At 43.7% G+C, this 19,177-nt stretch overlaps 2 long non-coding RNA genes across 5 annotated transcripts in view; both read right to left on the minus strand.

Annotated features, from left to right (window-relative positions):
* Positions 1–19,177, minus strand: part of LOC310896212 — a 67,801-nt gene that overhangs the window by 31,602 nt on the left and 17,022 nt on the right. The gene's annotated exons all lie outside the window — the stretch shown is intronic.
* LOC310896213 lies at positions 7,059–8,541 on the minus strand. The gene is made up of 3 exons (XR_014581283.1): positions 8,241–8,541; positions 7,992–8,085; positions 7,059–7,479 (listed from the first exon to the last, which is right to left on the minus strand). It is a non-coding gene; the product is annotated as an uncharacterized lncRNA (long non-coding RNA).

Raw genomic sequence — 19,177 nt, forward strand, 5'->3', positions numbered from 1 at the left:
TAGGCTCGATGTCCACAGACCTGAGTGTATTACTTGCCTTAGGGCAGGGGAATGAGAACAAAGGGCTCATATATTGGTATCTGTATTTGGTCTGTAAAGTATTGCTCTCTCTTCACCCGCTGCATCTTTCAACAACTGGCTATGTGGAGTCATACAATTAAAAAGTCATTTACGTTCAAGATTCCCATGCCACTGATGTATGTCCTGACATGGCAGAAGAGTGTAGCTCTCAAGCACAGAGATTCAAGAGCTGCAAGAGGGTGGCTACCAGCAAATATCTCCTAAGGTTAAAGAGAAGAAAGAGACATGGAACAACATGGAGGTGTTACAAGAGCTTCGTCAGAGCCAGCTCTAGGTATGAGCGAAGCTGGTAGCTGGCAAACCTGACAGGGAGATTAAGGCTCTGCAGCGTTTCCCGTGTGTCCTTTTCCCTGTGTGCCACCAAAGGCTGGCTGATAGCCCCAGTGGTGACAAATGGAGTCAGGGACGTGAAGCACCAACTTTGAAGACTCAGTACAATAGTTTCATCCTTTATTGGTAGCCACAGATATCAAAGGTTTTACGTTTGCAGTGCACCAGTCTGGAGCATAAATCTCCCTGGGTGATGCTGGTGCTGGAGGCCGAGTCCCAGAAAGAAGCTGCTGAACCTGGAAGAGGACAGCCACCACCAGTAGGGACCCAGCCATTCTGCAGCACCACTGAACCACTATCCTGATGGAGGAAGCTCCCTGCAGCCCATGCCATGATCCCCAATTTTGCTGCCTCTTTCTCCTCTTTCTACCTTTCTCCATTTTATTTTTTATTTTTTTTTACAGGGTTACTGTTGCACCATCCCCACCAGCTCAGGGCAAAGCATGTACATGAAACCATAGCTAGGAGTGCAGGCACGCACAAACATGCCTCCCTTTTGCCAGCCGTAGCATTTTATAGCCCATGGGTGAGTAATAAGCGAGGGCTCAGTATCTGCCTTATGGTATGATACAACATTCAATCACGTTAATTAAATTAATATGGCCTACGCTAATGAAAACCACAAAATACTATTTTGGTGTCCATGAGCACATATATTTTGATAATATCAACTTGTCATTCTGATGTTCCTTTCTTCACCAAATACTAGCAATGTAAACATATCTAACACCACTTTCATTGTAACAAAGGAAATTCTGCATCAGCACCAGACTGAACGCAGGCTGTCTTGTGCAAGCAGCAAGCTCCAGAAATTCAGCCATACCGAGGCTCACTGAGTCTTCTACAAATGCTCCTCCTATCTAATCTTTTTAATCTACTTTTAAGGTATATTTTTGGCTCATGTTTTGTTTTAGTTTATTATTATTATTATTCTTTCCCTGCGTGATTAGCCATCCAGGAAATGTTTAAATTACAAAATCATAAGGTTTAAAAGATTTATAGATCAAATTATATTAACCTAATGCAATAGGCCAGCCATACGGAAATTAGAAGTCTTTATATTATATTTTGGTTATTAAATTGCTCCCTTTATACTATTTAGTTTGTTTGTAACAGTAAGATTTTGCTGTCTGATGTCAGAACCCGCAGAGTAACCAAGCATAAACAAATGACTTAGTCCTTGGTTCAAAGAAATAATAGGTTACTAGCATAATTAATTTTATGTTTAATTACTGCAGAATGAAACAATCCAACAATATCCAATCAATCCTCAGAATGACAGAACAGAAGGTCAGCAGTTGCTAAGTCAATTGTTTTGAAAGAGAAATTTATGTCAGGTTCTCTTTTATGTGCTGGAGAAAGAAATTGGATAAAAGTGGTCAAGCAAACGTTAATTAATTGTATAAATGTAATCCTGTTGTCATGCAAAATCACAGAGACTCCAGGCGGAGTGTTCAAATTACTGGATATGCATCAAATCAGGAACATCTAGACATGGTCTCCTCCACTTAAGACGTCAGTAATCAAAGAAAAGAGAGCCAAATAAGAATGCGTGCACATTGGTTTCTGAACCTGCCTTCAGAAGCACGTTTGTGTGAACTGACAAGCTCGGGCTGGTGCCTACAGAGACAGGTCCACACCACCCAAACTGCAACCCTGCTCAGCTTCTCGGTGGCAGGTCTCGGAGACACCTGCCCTTCCTCAGACTCGCAAGCCAAGCTATTGGAAAGGAGAGGTCGTACAAATCAAAAGCAACAGCCTCTCCTCCCATGCACATTAGTCAGAGAGCTGCTCATTTCTACAGGCTTTTTCAGTTGGTTTTGTTTGTTTCCCTCTGAGCATCCAGGCATTCAGCACATTTCCTTTTCTTACAGCAGTACCTTTCAGAGCTACGTGCTTGTGCATCCACTTCACCTGGGCATACCAGCTCCTGCTCCCTCTCCCAGGAGGGCCATGCATTTTAGAGGTCTCACCTTCAGTTTCAACCATTTTTTCTGAGCATTGCTCATTAGGTATTCCCAAGGTCAGGGTTTCCAGGAGGGCTCAGCTGTCCCTCTGATCTGAAGTGCCATTTTCATTACGCCAGTCTCCTTTACAGGTCTATGCCAACAGCACCAGAAGTCACTCTACTGTCACCTACATCTTTCTTCAAAATCAGCTTAGGAAACAGACTTTGACAGCCGGTTCTCTTATTCAATGCTTTCACCTTCACCAGGCAGCTAGGGGCTGCAGTGAGGAGTACCTGGTGGCCAGTCACCCATGCCACAGCTGGACATAGTTACGATGTCTGGGAACCAAGGCTCATGCAGGCTTACGGTGCAGGCTCCGGTGTCTCCTCAAGATAATTTCTCAACATGCCACATTTACCTCCACTCTCTCAGCCTCTTATAAACCATTTTTGTGCAAATTCCAGCCAGGCAGTTAGCCGTGTGCAGGGCACAGGAACACTGAGCACTCTGCTTGTAGGTTTCCCTGTCCTTCCCATAGGCCAAGGACACGCAACCAGTGGCAGGCAGGAGGGTACAGGGCTTTGATGCCAAGCACAGAAGCTAAATCCCAATCTTGCACATAAATCGGACTGAGCTGTGATGTGCTCCAATTTTGTCACCTCCAGCGGGAGGTGTCCCTGGGGTTCGCTGGGTGCCCCAGCTCACAAGAGGGAATTTGCACATGCAACCAGTGCACCACAAAGAGGAGCCTTGCAGCAGCTCTGCAATTCTTGGGGCTTTGTCCTCAGGTGCTTAACTGGTACCCAAAAGGCACTGCTTACACCCATCTCCTTCTTGGTGCAGCTCAGACCCACCGAGTGGCAGGAAACAAGGCTGATAAAGAAAGAGAGGATGATGAAATCCACAGCGCCACATTGGCATTCCTAAGCCTCATCCAGGGCTCGGCCCTTATTTTTCCATGGGAGATGCCAAAACATTTCCAGATTAAGCAAATACACAGCTGTATACTTGTTTAAAATGTATATATTACAGGAGGACCCAAAAGATGGCAACAAGTGTGAAGCGTGCACCATCCCAGAGCCCTGGCACGGCCCCGTGTGATGTTGCTATGGTTATGCATGGCAAACAACCCTACGGAAAAAGTTACTGAGCTTGAGCAGGGACTGACTTTTAAATCTTAGCAGGGCAGCCAGTTTAAACTTCTGGGACACGAGTGCTTTAATGGTATAATGACAACACAAAGGTCCACGCAACTTCTTTCTTCCGACTGTAACTTTGCAGCAGAGGCTGAACACAACTGCTTTCTGTACAGAGTGACACTTCGTACGAGAGGCAAAAGCATTGAAAGCAATCGTTTCAAAACCTGCTCCTATCTTATGTTTTTCCTATGCTTGAGTCTGGGCTGAGGATGCCAGCATTACTAATCTTTGAAATGAGGGGGTTTACATTGGGAGTGTTGACATAACCTCAGCTACAGCAGAAAAAGAAACGGTACTGGAAGATGGAAATGTATATTTTTGGAAATAGATTTCTTTCTGACAACCCTATAACAAACAAGTGAAATTTTAATACTGTGCTTCGATGAAAAATGATCTGCTGAATAAACACCAGGCTAATTCATAAAGAGCAAACTCAGCCTGTTTAATATTTCTTGAACTGTCCCAAAAATTCCATTGATCACTAGTGATGCTGTAAATAGAAAATTCCTGCAATTTTCAAAGGAACCAGGAGAATCTCATTGGGGTTTGCCTATCAAACTTTTAGACGCTATTGAAGCTCCCAGACTAAAACATAATAAATCAAGTATGAAATTGTATAGTGTTGGGCTGAGCTAGAACCTGTGATTTTGCAGTCTATTCCTGGGATTTATTTTTTTTATTTTTTTGTCACGTATTTTGTTTCTACTTAATTACCATGTCTTCCACCAAAAAGGCAAACACCCCTCCCTTGATCAATCAACTATTTGGATGAAAGTGTACAAATACGTCATTAGCAATTAGACCGTTCTCTAGTTTGGTTCTGATGTACGATACTGCATTTTGCTCCTTAGAAAACTAAACCCGTGTCACACGCAATGTTAAAATAAAGTGTCATACTCTAGGGCTGGGTCTCCACAGACCCCCTGCTATACTCCAGAATTTTAGGCATGGTTATGAAAACAGCAAGATGTCAGATATATTGTATTAAGTACATCTTGAGGTGAAAGATCAAACGCTTATTCACAAGCATTTATATAACCCTGAAAGTTGAGGATCCTTCACTGCATTTTTCTTACTTTTTTTTTTAAAATTCACTTTTTCCTGGATATTTTCAATCTTTGCTTTGCCCATTCTCCCTCATAACCAACCCTATTCTCTCCCCAGCCAAGAAGCCCCGAGGCTGCTCAGCACCCCAAAAAATCAAGAGCTGCTGGAACCAAGCACGAGAAGCAGCTGCGTGCCTCCCATTTTAAATAAATGCACCTTTGTTTCTCTGACCGGTGACTCTGCCCCAAGACCTGAACCCTCCTGTCCCAGGGTGCCAGCCGAGCTCAGACCTGCAGCTCACTGTTCAGGCTACCAGCAGCTGGTGAAAAGCCACCTTTATTTCCCCACTCGCCCTCTCTTCAAAGCAAGCTGCTTCCCACTGCCTTGCCCACGATCCTGCCTTCCCCTAGCACAAAGTATTGCAGGCTGCAAAACAACATGGTAAACCAGGCAGGCTGCTGCGGATACCTCGCCTGGGGATAAAACACCGATAAAATCAAGGTAGCTTCAGTGAGGGGCACTTCACTTGGATCAGCATCTCAAGTTCAAGCTGATGGGGGAGTTTGGAATGATTTCACTTTAGCCAGAGTTAAAACTCAGGCTGTTCAGTTGCAGTGCTATTTTAACCCAAGCTAACGTCTTTCCCACACTCCTCCCTTTTAGCAAAGACATGCTTTCAGCTGACAAGTTCTCCTTCATTACAACTTTTGTCCTGCCCTTCCCAGAAAGTGCTCTGGGACACAGCAACATCTGTCCTTCCCCCCCGCTCCAATTAAAAAAAAAAAAGAAACACAGGGGGGTGAGGGGGGAGATACCATTTTCACAACTGACCCAGAATCTAATTCCCCTTGTTGCCTTCTTTCTTGCCCCCAAATCCCACACTCGCCTACATGAAATGTACTCTTGGCAGTTCTGTAAAATAAGAAAGGGAAGAAGAGGATGATGTAGATGTCTGAACCAGCCTTGTTGCAAAGAAAGCAAAAGTTTGCCACATTACTTTTAGTCAACTTTCTGCACTAAGAAATGACACAGCTGTGACTTGACACAGGCTGCAGCAAGCTTGCTCATTTTTAAGTGTTGCCTACTGGAATCACTCAAAACTTCTGCTTCGTTCTCTGTATGCAAGCAAGAATGAATCTCCTCACAAATGTTAAAAAGATTTGCATATTTACCGTTGGGAGCTGTTCTGTTAATGCCTTTGAAATGCAGACGCATAAAGTCCCCTGAACCATTCCCAAAGCCAGCGTGGCTGTGCTCTCTATCACTTACCACAGAGCCTTATTCTGGACCTCCGTAAGAGCTGAGGCAAGCATAGTTTGTACTACTTCAGAGATGACAAATTTACTCAGGAACATGCGTACCAAACTCTTTCCCTCTTCTGCCACACCATCCAAAGTTTTGCACAGTTCGGAGTCTGAATCTTTTTGTTATCAACCCTTTTTCTACACTTACATAGCCAAATCCTGAGTAAATACGTACGCATACACAAGTGCACATTATGCTGTCATCCATATAACAGCTCAGCTAACATTCCCCACCACCACCCCCTTTCCCTTCAACTGATTAGAAAAGTTTATTTTAACGCATGTTTGTCCCAGGCTTCAGCACCATACCTCAGCAAGAGTGATAGGCCAGCATACCTCGGGTTCGGTTTATGAACTGACAGCCCACTTCCACTGACACAAGAAAATATGACCTAGGCTGGTTTTAAGCCACTGATTGTCAGATCGCATGTTCAATATGTCACATGGAGTACACTTCATTAAGGACTGAATTACTTTACTTGTAACATGAGCTAAATTAAAGTCAATGTCAGGCTGCATAAATCACCAATTTAAATGTATCACTAAGTGCACTGAAACACTCATCATCACCCTTTGCCCTAAAATAACCCAAAAATCTGGGCTTCATTTTTTTGCATTGTAAGGATGACAGATAGGAAATTTTTGTTCTTTGCCAGGGCTCCCAACTTTACTGTGAAAAACTACTGAACTTCTAAGGAATAGTAGTGGCCCACCAGCACTTCTCATCAGATGATGCCTTCCATGGTGCTGGGAATTCAGAGCTTGCACAGAAGCAGCAGCATACAGAGCACCCATCAGGCTGTCACAGGACTCCTTTGTTACATTGACAGGGTGGAAATGTGGGATCCTGCCTGCTTAAGGAAGGGTACAGCAAGGGGCAATCCTGAGAACACTTGCAGTCACCAGGGCAGTCCCCCTTGGGGCAGCCCCCAGCGACATGACTCAAGTCAATGGGGTATCACAGGATTTAGGCAGACAGCTTTCCCACCGAGATGTTTTTCTATTACCAGAGATGGAAAAAAAGCTCTGTGAAAAGGAAGTGGTCAGTAGGAAAACAGGCACCAGTGCCCCATCCATAAACATTCAGGACGCAATGCTCTCCTCTCAGAGCTGTTCATTCCAGAGCTGAGTATTGATTTAGGTCTCTTAGGTCCATGCTGAAATTTTGGGGAAGGCACTGGCTGGCCAAAACTGTTTACAGATATGTTTACAGATGACAACGGGTGGCAGAAACAATTAGTACAAAGGTCCAATTCTCCATGCCCATTGCCCAAGTCAGGAAAATGCCTCTGAAGTCCAAGAAAATACACCATTGTAAGACTGGTGAACGCAAGCAAAGAATTAGACTCTAAATTGCTTCCTCATATTTATTCCAGCTGTTTGAACAGTGGATTAACTTCTGTTAAATAAGTAAACTAAATTTACTTATTAAAAAGTAAATAGGACTTGTCTGTTCTTTTCAATAGATCTTTCATGTGTTTTAGCTTGAGAGGAAGACGAGAAGTGAAACAGTGAAGAGGCGTTTTCTTCTGGTCTGTTTGCCATCTGGATCTCTCTAGGCCCTGGCATCTGCAGGATAGGATGGAAAAAATATCAAAGTATTCCTGGAAGGAAGACGAGGCTGCTACCTAGTAGACAAATGGGAGAGAGAAACCCAGAATCGAAGAGAAGGGAGAAGGGGAAATGTGAAACTCATTTATTTAGCCTCCTAGTGCAGATTTCTTAGCATGCCCCTTAACTTTCTGTGATCTCTTTGTTTTCTTGAGTATGATGATTTTCATGCCTTCTATTCTTTTTTCCTCACATTTTAGTTTGATGTTCGTTCTCCACAAGCTTCCTGCATATGTCAGCATGAAACAATAGGCTCTCATTACACTTGGCTTCTTTCATCTCCTTCAGACACTGACCTACATTTGTTCTGTTTTTGTCAGCGTGGAAACATTTTCCCAGATCAGTTTGTTAAAAAAAAATAAAATAAATCACATGTTCCATATTACCAACAGTGTTCTGCAATTTAGGGTATTTACTCTGGAGTGTCTTGCAAAGAAATTTCAATTAAATTAAAAAAAATCCTGCAATACCTGGTTGGAGTTGAAGCTCTACGCTCGCTGGAAGTGAAGCATTAGCAGAGCAAGGGAAACCATTCTTCAGTCACTATCTACCCACGTGCTGTCACTGCAGGATTAGCCAAAAAGACATGTGCATCACTAGCGTGGTAGGAGTGAGACCTCACCATGTGCAGATAATGACATAGCCCCTAGCAAATGACAAGAACAACCTCTTCCATTCCATAGCTGCACGTCTTTGTTTCACACTGGTTGGTTGCTCACCTGCTGGTCTGGTAGCACAGTGCTGCTTGGTCATTCTCACTTCTCCATTAGACAAACTGGACAGTTTTCATAAGAAAGCAGCAGTGGGCTGGCTCAGCTCTTCCTGCTGCCTTGGGGGAGTCCAAGTGACATTGGTGCACCCCACATCCTGCCCAGGGCCTCCTTTTGTGCAGCACTCCTACAGACCTGTGACCTCTTCCATAGCACACTGCCTCAAGTCTCCTTCTATCCCAAGCCTCCTTCTCTGAGAAAGTGTAAAAATTCAACAAGAAAATGAAGACAAACCATGAACAGCTGCACAAATCTTAGTGTCCAGTCATGCCAACCACACACTTTGTTACTCTTGACATAAAAAACGGCAGATGCAGCAGGTTTCATCCTGCCACTTTCAAACTGCAACCCAAATAAATACAGTGCTGATGCACAAAGGACTAGAATTTTGGTAATGTGGTTTGGCAAAGCAATCCTGACAATCTGTCATCTGGAAACATGTCACGTTTGACCTCAGTTTCGTAAACCAGAGGCTAAGCATACTTCAACCCATCCTAGTTTGTGGGATGCCCATAGCATAAATATTATACTGTCTTCCTGAAGACAAACATTTTTAAAACACAATTTTTGATTTTATTCTATTTTTTGCCTGTTGCTCCAAGAAAAAGTTACACCGATTGAACATTTATAGAAGGCCAAAGCCGAAGCAGCAAGGGCTCAAACATTCAGGCAGCCTCAGCTGCGGGCAGGCAAATGCATGGCTTAGGAACACCGAACAGAATTTGCCTGCCCAAACGCTGAGTTTCAGGACCACACAGATTGACGGCATGCTTGGCAAATTCTTGTGTCTCACTAAGACATATCAGGGCTGTAGCGCTGGCCAAAGCCAGAGTGAAGGCTGGTAGCAGATGAGCCCAACCGTTCTTGCCACGTGGCATGTTCAGACTGCCCTGAACACAAACTGTGTGCACCTGAAACACCACTGAAATGCAGCTCCCCCCTTATCTATAGATAAGAACGTGATCAGATGCCACAAGGTTTCACACGGGGTGTGCTTGTGATATACATCTGATGATTTTATTATTATTTTTATTTTTTTACAAACAGCAACACCAGACAGAAGGTTGAAGACAACTAGAAAAATCCTACGAGCCCACAAGCTCCCAAGCACAGATCTGAAGATCCTTAGGGGGGAAAAAAACAGTAGGAAGGGGCCGCCAGACATAGCCCTTCTTCTGGGCTACACAAAACACAAGCACCCCAGGTCTGAATGGGCAAAGCTGCTCCTAATCCTAAAAAGCATCACTTTGCTAGCACTGAAACACCAGTCGAGAGCATCCCAGGTGATAAGGCTGAGCAGTCCCACCGTGTCACACGGACTTCTGCGTTCCCCTGGGACAGAAGCAAACTTTGGCACACAGTACAGTTATGATCCCTATAACCACCTATCACTCTGAGATGGAACAATCTAAGAAAGATTTCTTAATTAATCATCATAGAAGCTCAGTAAGTGCGTGCTTAGGGGGAGGAAAAAAAAAGAAAAAAAAGTATGTTCCCCTTTGATTAGAGAATGCACTTCAGGAGACATATTCTGATATTTCCTGATTTCAACTCCTATTAAAAGCTCCCTGAAAAGTCACCGTTCAAACTTTCCAGCTACAGTCAAAAATATATTCTTTGGAGAGACTTCAACTTTTTCCACTTAAGTGCACAGAAAGATGACATACTTGCCCATGAATGATGGTAGGCCAAAAGGGTCTTTAAAGTCCTAAATCACCGGACATATCAAATAAAGTTTTAGTACTAACTTAGGTGGAACATGGAAGATAGAGTGGCTTGTTCCCCTCTGCAAAGTCTTTACCCTACCCAGCCAGAAGCCATAAAGCAAGTTCTAGAGGCAAATTTGGGATTTTCCTCACATGGGAAGACCTCCTACATGGTATGAAGATTGCCTTTGATGAACAATTACTACCCTGAGATATCCCTTGAGCAGCCTCACGCATGCTGAGTCACATGTGCCATTGAATGCACATGAGAAACAGCACACAGACGCTCCTGGCACACCAGAAGAGACAGCAATTTTGGAAAACACTCATAGATGCATCCTCACAAAACGGCATACCTGACACACACTATTCCCTCTATAGCAGTGATAAACGTGAAATAATTATCTGAAGACTTGCTGTTCTTAATTTAAATTTCCACCCCCTGCCCCAAATGGGGGAAAGAATGGGTCCCAGTGAGGACCTTTTGCTCTGGCTTGTCTCCATGTGCAACAGATTTAGTGCTTCAGCCAGAAACCACAACTCTCAATGCTATTGCCCCACACTGAGCTCCTGACAAGTACTGTAGACCTTTTATAACTGATTAGGAGATTATTTTGGCTGGCCTTGCACTTGCACAGGTGACTCCTAACAAATACTTAGTGCTTTGGTACATGATGCCAGCTACAAGCTCTTTATTAGCATTTATTGGTATTAGGTAACATTTTGAATTGACGGGACAAATCGTTCGCAACCCCAAAGGACTCTTGTGAGCTTTATAAAATATTTATATAGAGGAACCACTGTACTGAAGTTCACAATGACGTCTTTCCTTGTCCCAAGCAGGTGAAAGGCAGCAGGCAGACACCTCAGCACATATACATCCTATGTAAAAATGGTTTGTAAAAATAAACCCAAGTGAGTAATGACAACTTGATGTGCTCCAACTGGAGGAAACGACATGGTTATTGAGAAATGTGCAGTGAGGTCAGAGGACCGTTTTAGCCATGCCAAGGTGGCGTTCATACAAGGGAGGCTGTCTGTGCATGAGCAGGGAGTAGGTGCAAACACAGCGGTGGCAGTGAGAAGCACAGAGGCGAGTCACACCTCCACCACAATTACATGAACAAGCCCCCATCAAGCATCCTGGCCATCTCTGCCTGCTGGTGCTCAGCCATTCCTGATTATATTGCCTGCATATATTAAAAGATGTGCTGGCCCAGCTTTCTGAGGGGAGGGAAACAAGAAGCATGCCTGTCAGAGCACCTCTGCTCCAGATAAGGATATAGGGATTATCAGGTGCAGCTGAATCCCTCAGCAACACCTGAGATGTACACCTCCATTCCTATTAATAGTCACTCTAGGTCTGTCTCTTCCATCTCCCATTTTGTCTCTTCTTAACCTCCTGCCTAATAAAGGTCAGGCTTGCTCAGACATCAAAAAAATCTCCTCTTGCAAGTCTTTGACTGGAGGAAAGCTAAGACAACAGGCCAGGTACAGAGTGATGCAAAGGAGCAAGATTTACATGTGCTGAGCATCTGGTCCGATTCCTTTAAAGCTCACTACAAGCAGAAATATTGCAAACTGATTTTCCAGTAAGTGAGCTGCAAGCATCAGACGCAGCATTTTCTTATCTTTCACTCTTTTCTTCTTCTCCCCGTCTTTCTTGTTTGTATACATTTGTATTTTTTATTCTTCATTTTAAGAGCAGGATTGGACTGTAACAATAAAGCTTCAGAGCTGCTACCTAGAACTAGCTCCTTCTTTCACAACAAGGTCATTTAATATCATCTGAAAGAGTGACAAGCAGGAGATTTTTCTTTTTTCTCCTTTAAAGGACTCTACAACTAAGGCAGAATAAAGAAGAAAAGAAGCAAAATAAAGAAAAAAGAAGCTAAGTAAAGACATGCTTCAGTTTTAACATTTGAACTGCAATATTCTTTCTCTGGTTACCTCAAGAAAAGCTGTGCTGTACAAAAATTTGTGCAAAGTGCTCCCAGCCTCAGCACCTCCAGCCTGGGGTTTTATGCCCGCCCGGCAGTCTGTGCAATCAAGTCAATGCCAAAATCCCCACCAGCCCAGCATCTTATACCACCCCAAACTAGCCCAACATCTTAAACCACCCCAAAACGAGCAGAGGAAGAGCTGTATTTTTCCTCCTACTCATTCTGCTGCTACAAAGGGCCAAAACATCTTAAATTATCTGAGCAAGGACCATCAGACATGCGCTGCCAGAGCCTCAACTGACCATCTCATGATCCCTTTCCTGGATGGAGGTGGAAGAGGCAAGTAAGACATCTCCACAAGCAGAAATGTCTTTATAGCAGAGCCACTGGGGAAAGCCACACTGGCCCCAAAAGGTGCTGCTGCATCTCAAATTGAATGCAAAGCAGCCAGGAATTCCATTGCTACACTTATCCAAAATGTTGGGTTTAGGAAAAAAAAAAAAAAAAAAAGGGGGAAAAAAAAAGAGACACAGAAAGAACAGGCCAGCCCAGACCTCAGGGGCCAGCTCCTCAGCTGGTGTGAATTAGTAAAGCTCCTTCAATACAATTAGAGTCATTTACTCCCACTGAAAAGCTACTTTAGAAAAATGGAAGACTCAAAAGCCAATATCAGGGTCCAGATTTTAAATCCCCTCCCCAGCCAGCCTTCCAGATGGTACCAATCTGCCCAGACAACCCAGAAAGCTCAGCCAGATCTCTCAAGACCCCCGTTTCAATGCACAGGATGGTGACTCATTGCAGGGAAGAACCTAACCTCTTTTTTTCATCCAGGTGGGGGAAGAAAAAAGACCAAGGCATTTTGCTATTGCTACAGCTTCAAGACAGTGACCAATATTAAAACAGTATCTAATTTTAATTAATGGGCTCCTGTCATCAGCCCCTTCCTCTCTCCTCTTCTATGATAGAGGTGCCAGAAGAAAATTGCCAAAGTTAGTGAAAAGGTTGACAGTCTTCACAAAAAGGTCTTTGTAAGCAAAGCATTAAGAGGAAGCACAACTTGGGACCCACCAAAAAAAAATCCATTACCAAAAAAAAAAAAAAAAAGACATCTGCGTGTTTTTCCAAGTGTTTTACTTGGTCTGAATGGGTTCATTTTTCCTGCAGTGCTGTGAGTGCCACGCTAACTGTCTCGCAGTGAGAGACCAGCTAAGGCGACTGCCAGATTGTCATAAAGAAATCAGGTAACAGGGGGAACGGGTCCACAAAGCAGGGGAGCTCATCCATCTTCAGCTGAAAGCTCCCTTCAAGACCAGCTTTCTGCAACTCTCAGCTACTTAACTTAGCCAAACGCCCTTCCTTCCCGACGGACAAGACCACACAGGATCTAACCTGTGTATCATCTTATCTTGACAAAGGCCAGCACCAGATATTTTGGAAAATGATGCAAACAAACAAACAGGAAGAGCCCTGTGATGGGCAGATAATCTAATCTCTCCCAAGCAACTCTTCACCTTAAACCCCAGACTCACCTCCTCCCTTTTAAGCCGTTTTATTCCAGTTCAGTCACTTCTCTTGCATAAGCACCCACTATGTAGACATCGTGCCAAACAGTGGAAGTAGCACCTAGATATCACTGTGGTGGACACACATGCCTGAAGACATCTGATGCTAATCTTCCACTGAAATGTGAACATTGCTCCTAAATCACTTGGATAAAATGTGAAAATGTGCTTAATTTCTACCAGCAAGGAAAATTTATTAATTAAGCTGAACTTTCTTTGATATCCCTGTAATTGCTTCTGAGCTCTTGCCATGTTTCCAGTGCTAAGTACCTATCAGAAAACAAAAACCAGCAACACTTACATCCTCTGAAAGATTCTCTGGAGTCAGGAGGACCAAAGCCATAACACACAGCCACCAGCCCCACCATCATAAATGCTATGCAAAGTCCTGTTTACTGCAGCCCTTCATGGAGGATAAGCCACACAGCAATCCTTCTCGGTAGAACACAAACCTATTCACATATTTTAAAACATGTTGGGAGGTCATTTCCTGACAAAACAAAGACAGTTTAAGGCATATTTGCTGTCTGTGTTTCTTCATGTTAAGAAAAATTTTGATTACAAGTGGTAATTAATTGATCACATACAGAGCGCGTGCTTTGGAATTGCTGTGAATGAAAATTGCCTTGAAAACATCCTAACGAGGACATCCCCAAATATTTGAAAACAGACAGAGCTGCAGAATGAATGCTGAATGTCATTCAGAGCTGATAATAACCATAATTCAATGCCTGTAAACAAATAAACAAAACCTTTTGGGCTAACAATTATTGAAAGCGTTTTAAATTGCTGATTACTATCGTAATATCTGTAATGGAGAACAGCTGAGTTTCTGCGTGCTTTGAAGAGCCTACTGAAGTAGCAAGAGCCATTTTGTATATGGATGATTCACCTTCCCTTGTGGTGCATTAGATCTTATATCTCAGGAAGAAATCAGAACTATATCCATACCTAATGGGAATCATAAGACCAAGGGTCTATCAGTGTCATGATCTTTTTCTCAATAGCCAAGGAATAAGCCTGTATTTCTCTATGTAGTCTTTCTGAAGCGCAGTTATTCCAATTCGCATTAACGTAATGGAAAATTCCCAAAGGTAAATGGAAACTAACCTTCTCTGAAGCAAACAAACAAAAAAAAATTAAGCCAAAACAAAGAAACCCCTGGAGGTAACACAAGAACAATCAGGGACACCACTGGGCAGCTTGTCAACCAAAGCAACTGCTTTAAACATCAACAGCTTCCTTGAGCTTTCTTCCAAGAGCTGAAAGAAGGTTTTTGCTCCCAATATAGTGGAGAACCTGGATCGCAGTCCTCCTCTGCCTTGAACAGGATTTCCCGACCCTGAGAAAGAGAGCGTAACCAGGAGAGAAGTCTCAGGACAGGAGTCACAGACCCTGCAGGGGCTTGCTTGGAGCAGCAAGAACGGGAACTGGAACGGCAAAAAAAACCCAGAGGTGGTGGGAAGGGCTCTTGGATATCAGCCTTCCTGAGCAGCTTAGGGAACTCTGGCCCCAGATTCCTGCCCCTGAAGAAAGGAAAGAGAAGCCACAGAAATGCCCACCTAGACATGAAAAGAAGCAACAAACCATAGAGAACAAAAACCGCTCCTCAGGCCCTTGCTTCTTAGTAGCAGCATTGCACTGCCTCATGGTTGCATTCATATGCTCAGCTCTGTCAGGACTGCAAGACTACATATGGCATGGATCAGGGTGAGGGCTGCAGGCAAAGGGATCATTCACTGCCTGCAAATCCCTTCGTCCCAGTGCTCAGCTACTCAGAAAGGAGCACTCAGACCTGCCCTACCACAGTCACAAACTTTTTTTTCACCTGTGCTGCTATCCAGCATGGCTTTTTGATATCCCAGATCATATTCTCAGGCAGAGAGTGACAGAGGTTAAAGGATGAAACAGTCATGTCCTCACATTCTTGAAGCTCTCCTGTCCAGCAGGATTTCTGTACAGGTAGCAAAATAGCATGCGTGGGAAATAAAATCTTTGACCAGTCCTCTATTTTCTCCACCTTGCTTTCCATCAATTCTTATTGAGAAGATCAACCATACCCTGGGACCATGTAATAAAAATAAAAAATCAGAAGCAAAAGTATAAGCTACCAACCTAACATCACACTAGAATACATTCACAGTGGGCTAGTTAAGTAAACTAGGTACTTCCAGATCAGCTGGGCTTGGTGAACATCACCTAATGGCAATTAAGGAGCTAACTGTAGCCACCTCTGAAAGGCTAACCTGAGACTTATGAAGGACAGATGAAGAACTGGGGGATCGGAAAAGGTCAGGGTGGGGAGCATGGCAGGAAAGGGGAAGGAAGTGTTGTTTTCTTTTAAAGAGGTGGGTTACTCTAGATCAGTATTTTAATCTGCTATGAAAAAAAAAATCTGGAAGTAAATAATCTGATAACAATGTAGAGGATAAAAAGGAAATATGAACTAGCCAGCATAGACTTTTCCTAAGAACACTTATTAACAAACTCATACAATTACCATACATACAGTAAGTATAGTATACCATTACTTTACTGAACAGTTTCTTATGATGTTCTCATGAAGTTAAATATGGTGCCTCACCACCCTCATAGTAAGGAATTTCTACCTTATATCTAATCAAGAACTCCCCTCTTTTATTTTAAAATCATCACCCCTTGTCCTATTACTCTAGGACAGAGTCCCTCTCCTCTTTAGCCCTATATCAGTCCTGCTAACGTACTTAATGAAGGGGAAAAAAATCAAAACAAACAAAAAAAAACAGCTTAGACTCTTCCTGGCATTTTCTGCCACCTGGCATCTGCTAATTCCCACCCAGCTGGCTGAACCCAGAGACTTGTCATGGTCTCCCTGTGTCACCAGGGCTCTGAAACCCACCCAACATAGGCATTCAGGAGGGTCATCCTCCCTCCGTCTCCAGTGAGTGCAGGAGGAGATGTGCTGCTCACCAGGAACGACGGCTTATCGCTGCTCCCTGGGATCTCAGCATGTGTTAATTGTGCACGTACAAAAGTTCGTCTCTACTTGGCCAGGACCCGCAGGCTCGGTGCTTCCTGGTGGATGGAGACATACCCCAGTCCCTCCGGGTAGGTTTCCTTTGTAGAGCAGGCAAGAGGTAGACTTGTGGCAAACAACATTACCCGTAAGTAATTTTCCCTTACTTTATATAAGCAAATGCCTTTGATATACAACAATCCCCGACGTGTTCAGGTTACATGCTTATTTTAAGATCTTTTGTTTACTTTATGATCTTCATAGGTCATTGACATCCCATTTAGCTCTGGTGACCCTGTTTATACAATTGCAATATACATTAAAAAGCGTTCCTTTGGATAACATTAACATTCTTGATCTTAATCCATCACATGGGCTAACAATAGCTCCAGCTCAGATGTGTACGTAACTGTTAAAAGCTTTAATGTAGAATCCAATACACATATCGAGTGGGAGAGGCCTGATCAAACAGATTGGCTTTCTTTTTTCCATTCTAAGTGGCAGAGGATCCAGAACTATGTAAACTCTTGTGAAATGTACTGCAGTATCCCTCCAGCCTCCACTCAGAGCAATTAGATTCCCTTGAAAATGGGGCTTTTTTCTCCCCCCCCCCCCCCCCCTTCAGCACCTAATGCTGTTGCTGGAGCACTCAACCATGGCCACCTCCAGGAGCTTCGGTCCCTGCTTTTCTCCCACTCACTGAAAAGTCAATGCCAACCTGGCATTTAACAAGCTCTGCAGGTTGCCATTTCCCACTCCTGATGAGCTGGGAAAACCTGCTAGCAAATTTGTTAGGAAGCTAGGTTGCTTGCAATGTATTTCTTAACTCAGCTGCTGTTTTTCCACTCCTGATGACCGTATCCTATACCTGCAGTGGTGACAGCTGGAAGGACCCAGTGGGATGTGAGGTTAGAACAAGGTCTTGGTTTCCTCTAGGCTTGCTACATCTGAAAGATGAAAAAGTCCAAAATGGCCTCCCACCACTTGCAAAATGCTGGCCATCTCCAACAAATGGGTGCTCAGTGAACAGAGATCACTGGTATGTGCACAATAGCTCCTACAGATACCGGCGAATCTGCAGGAAGATCAGCCAGGATAACTTAAAACTACCCAGAAAACAACTATGATATACTTAAATGTTGAGGCAGCAGTGTCAGGCTACAAAACAGAGAGAGATCGTGACAAAGGAGAGTTAAATGTTTTTGGTTTTAATAGGCCTGATGATGATAACACAACAGATCAATACACTGTGAGAAGAGCACCACATTCTCTGATTTTTTTATTTTTTTTTTCCCCAGCGTTTGGGTCTGGCTGCAGTTAGAGGAATGGACACCAAACAGAGCCATGTGTGCCAGTCTTCAGTCCACTCTGGGTTTGGATTTGGCCCAAGAATAGCTGCTCCTGTGTAGGTGAAGGGGTGGACCAGTGACCTCCCTAGGTCTCCTTCAATACCCTGCGCCATGTCTTCTGCAACACTGCTTTTGCATAATTTGGGAAATATCCACCTTACAAACGTGATGGAAGTCACACAACGTGGCCGTAACTAGGATGGGATGACCCTTCTTTTTGCCTTTCTTTTTTCTGTTCCTCCATAGGTTCAAAAAAACATTTTGGCAAACACTTTAACATCTTTTGGGCTCAGCCCATATTTCCCAGGAGACAGGGTTCAGTTGCAGGGTAAAAGAAAAAAAAAAGTAATAATAAAAGATCTGACACAGTTGCCATGACACACCAAAGGCAGGATGAATACGCCAAAGACGACACATCACATGAGGAGAAAGGAGAGCAGGAGGCCAGGAGAGCAGCAGAGAGAGCCAAATGACACATCCTTGGGTCAGATGGTCACCACAACAGCTCCAGCACCTCTGAGCCATGCCAGCTGTCCCACCACCAGACTCTCTGTCATGTCACTGATTCCCAGGGAACAAGAGCAAGATATGGGCAATGTTTAGAAGCTGGGCTGTGGAAGGAGACTGCCAACACCCCCACTCAACAATAAGGTGAAAATGAAAAAAACACCCCTTGATGAAAATGAAAAAATGAAAAAACCACCCCTTAAAAATGAGATCCTGGGGCAGGAAAGCAAAATGGTAGCTGATATCACTCCCGAGGAGGCCTTTGTTTGCTTAAGAATAGGTAGTTTTGCTCCCTGGGAGACTGGCACGCCAGCACTGCGCTCAGATGGAGCCATGCAAACTACAATGCTGTGTCACGCTTCAGGCACGAGGATCTTCCCCCTTATAAAGAACAGTTGTTTTCTTTCTACCTTATTTATTGGTTTGTTTTTCTTCTGGGTACAAACTAGAGCTTTGTTCAAGCTGCCCAATATTAAAGTCTGATTAAAATAAAATCTCTAACTCAAAAAAAAAAAGAAAAAATCAAATAAATCCTTCAGATAGAAAATTTATAGGAAGTGTTATCTGTCCCAGAGCAAACTAGAACCCAAATTTTGCAAATGAGCTCCCCTGAATGCATGCACAATTTTTTTTGTGGACATCAAGCAGTGACAGAGATAAAACCTCCAATTCCTGCCTGGAAGGGCCAGGTTCCCGTTAGAAATAGTCCCGATGTGAATGTCCCTTTCCAGCACAAACGCAGAGGTGGGCTCCAGCACAGGTTTCAGAAGCTACAGCAGTGTGCCCATGGGAATCAAGGAATGGGGCAAAGAGAGGGGAGAACG

Source organism: Anser anser, assembly GCF_964211835.1.
Source record: "Anser anser genome assembly, chromosome: 3".
NCBI lineage: Eukaryota > Metazoa > Chordata > Aves > Anseriformes > Anatidae > Anser > Anser anser.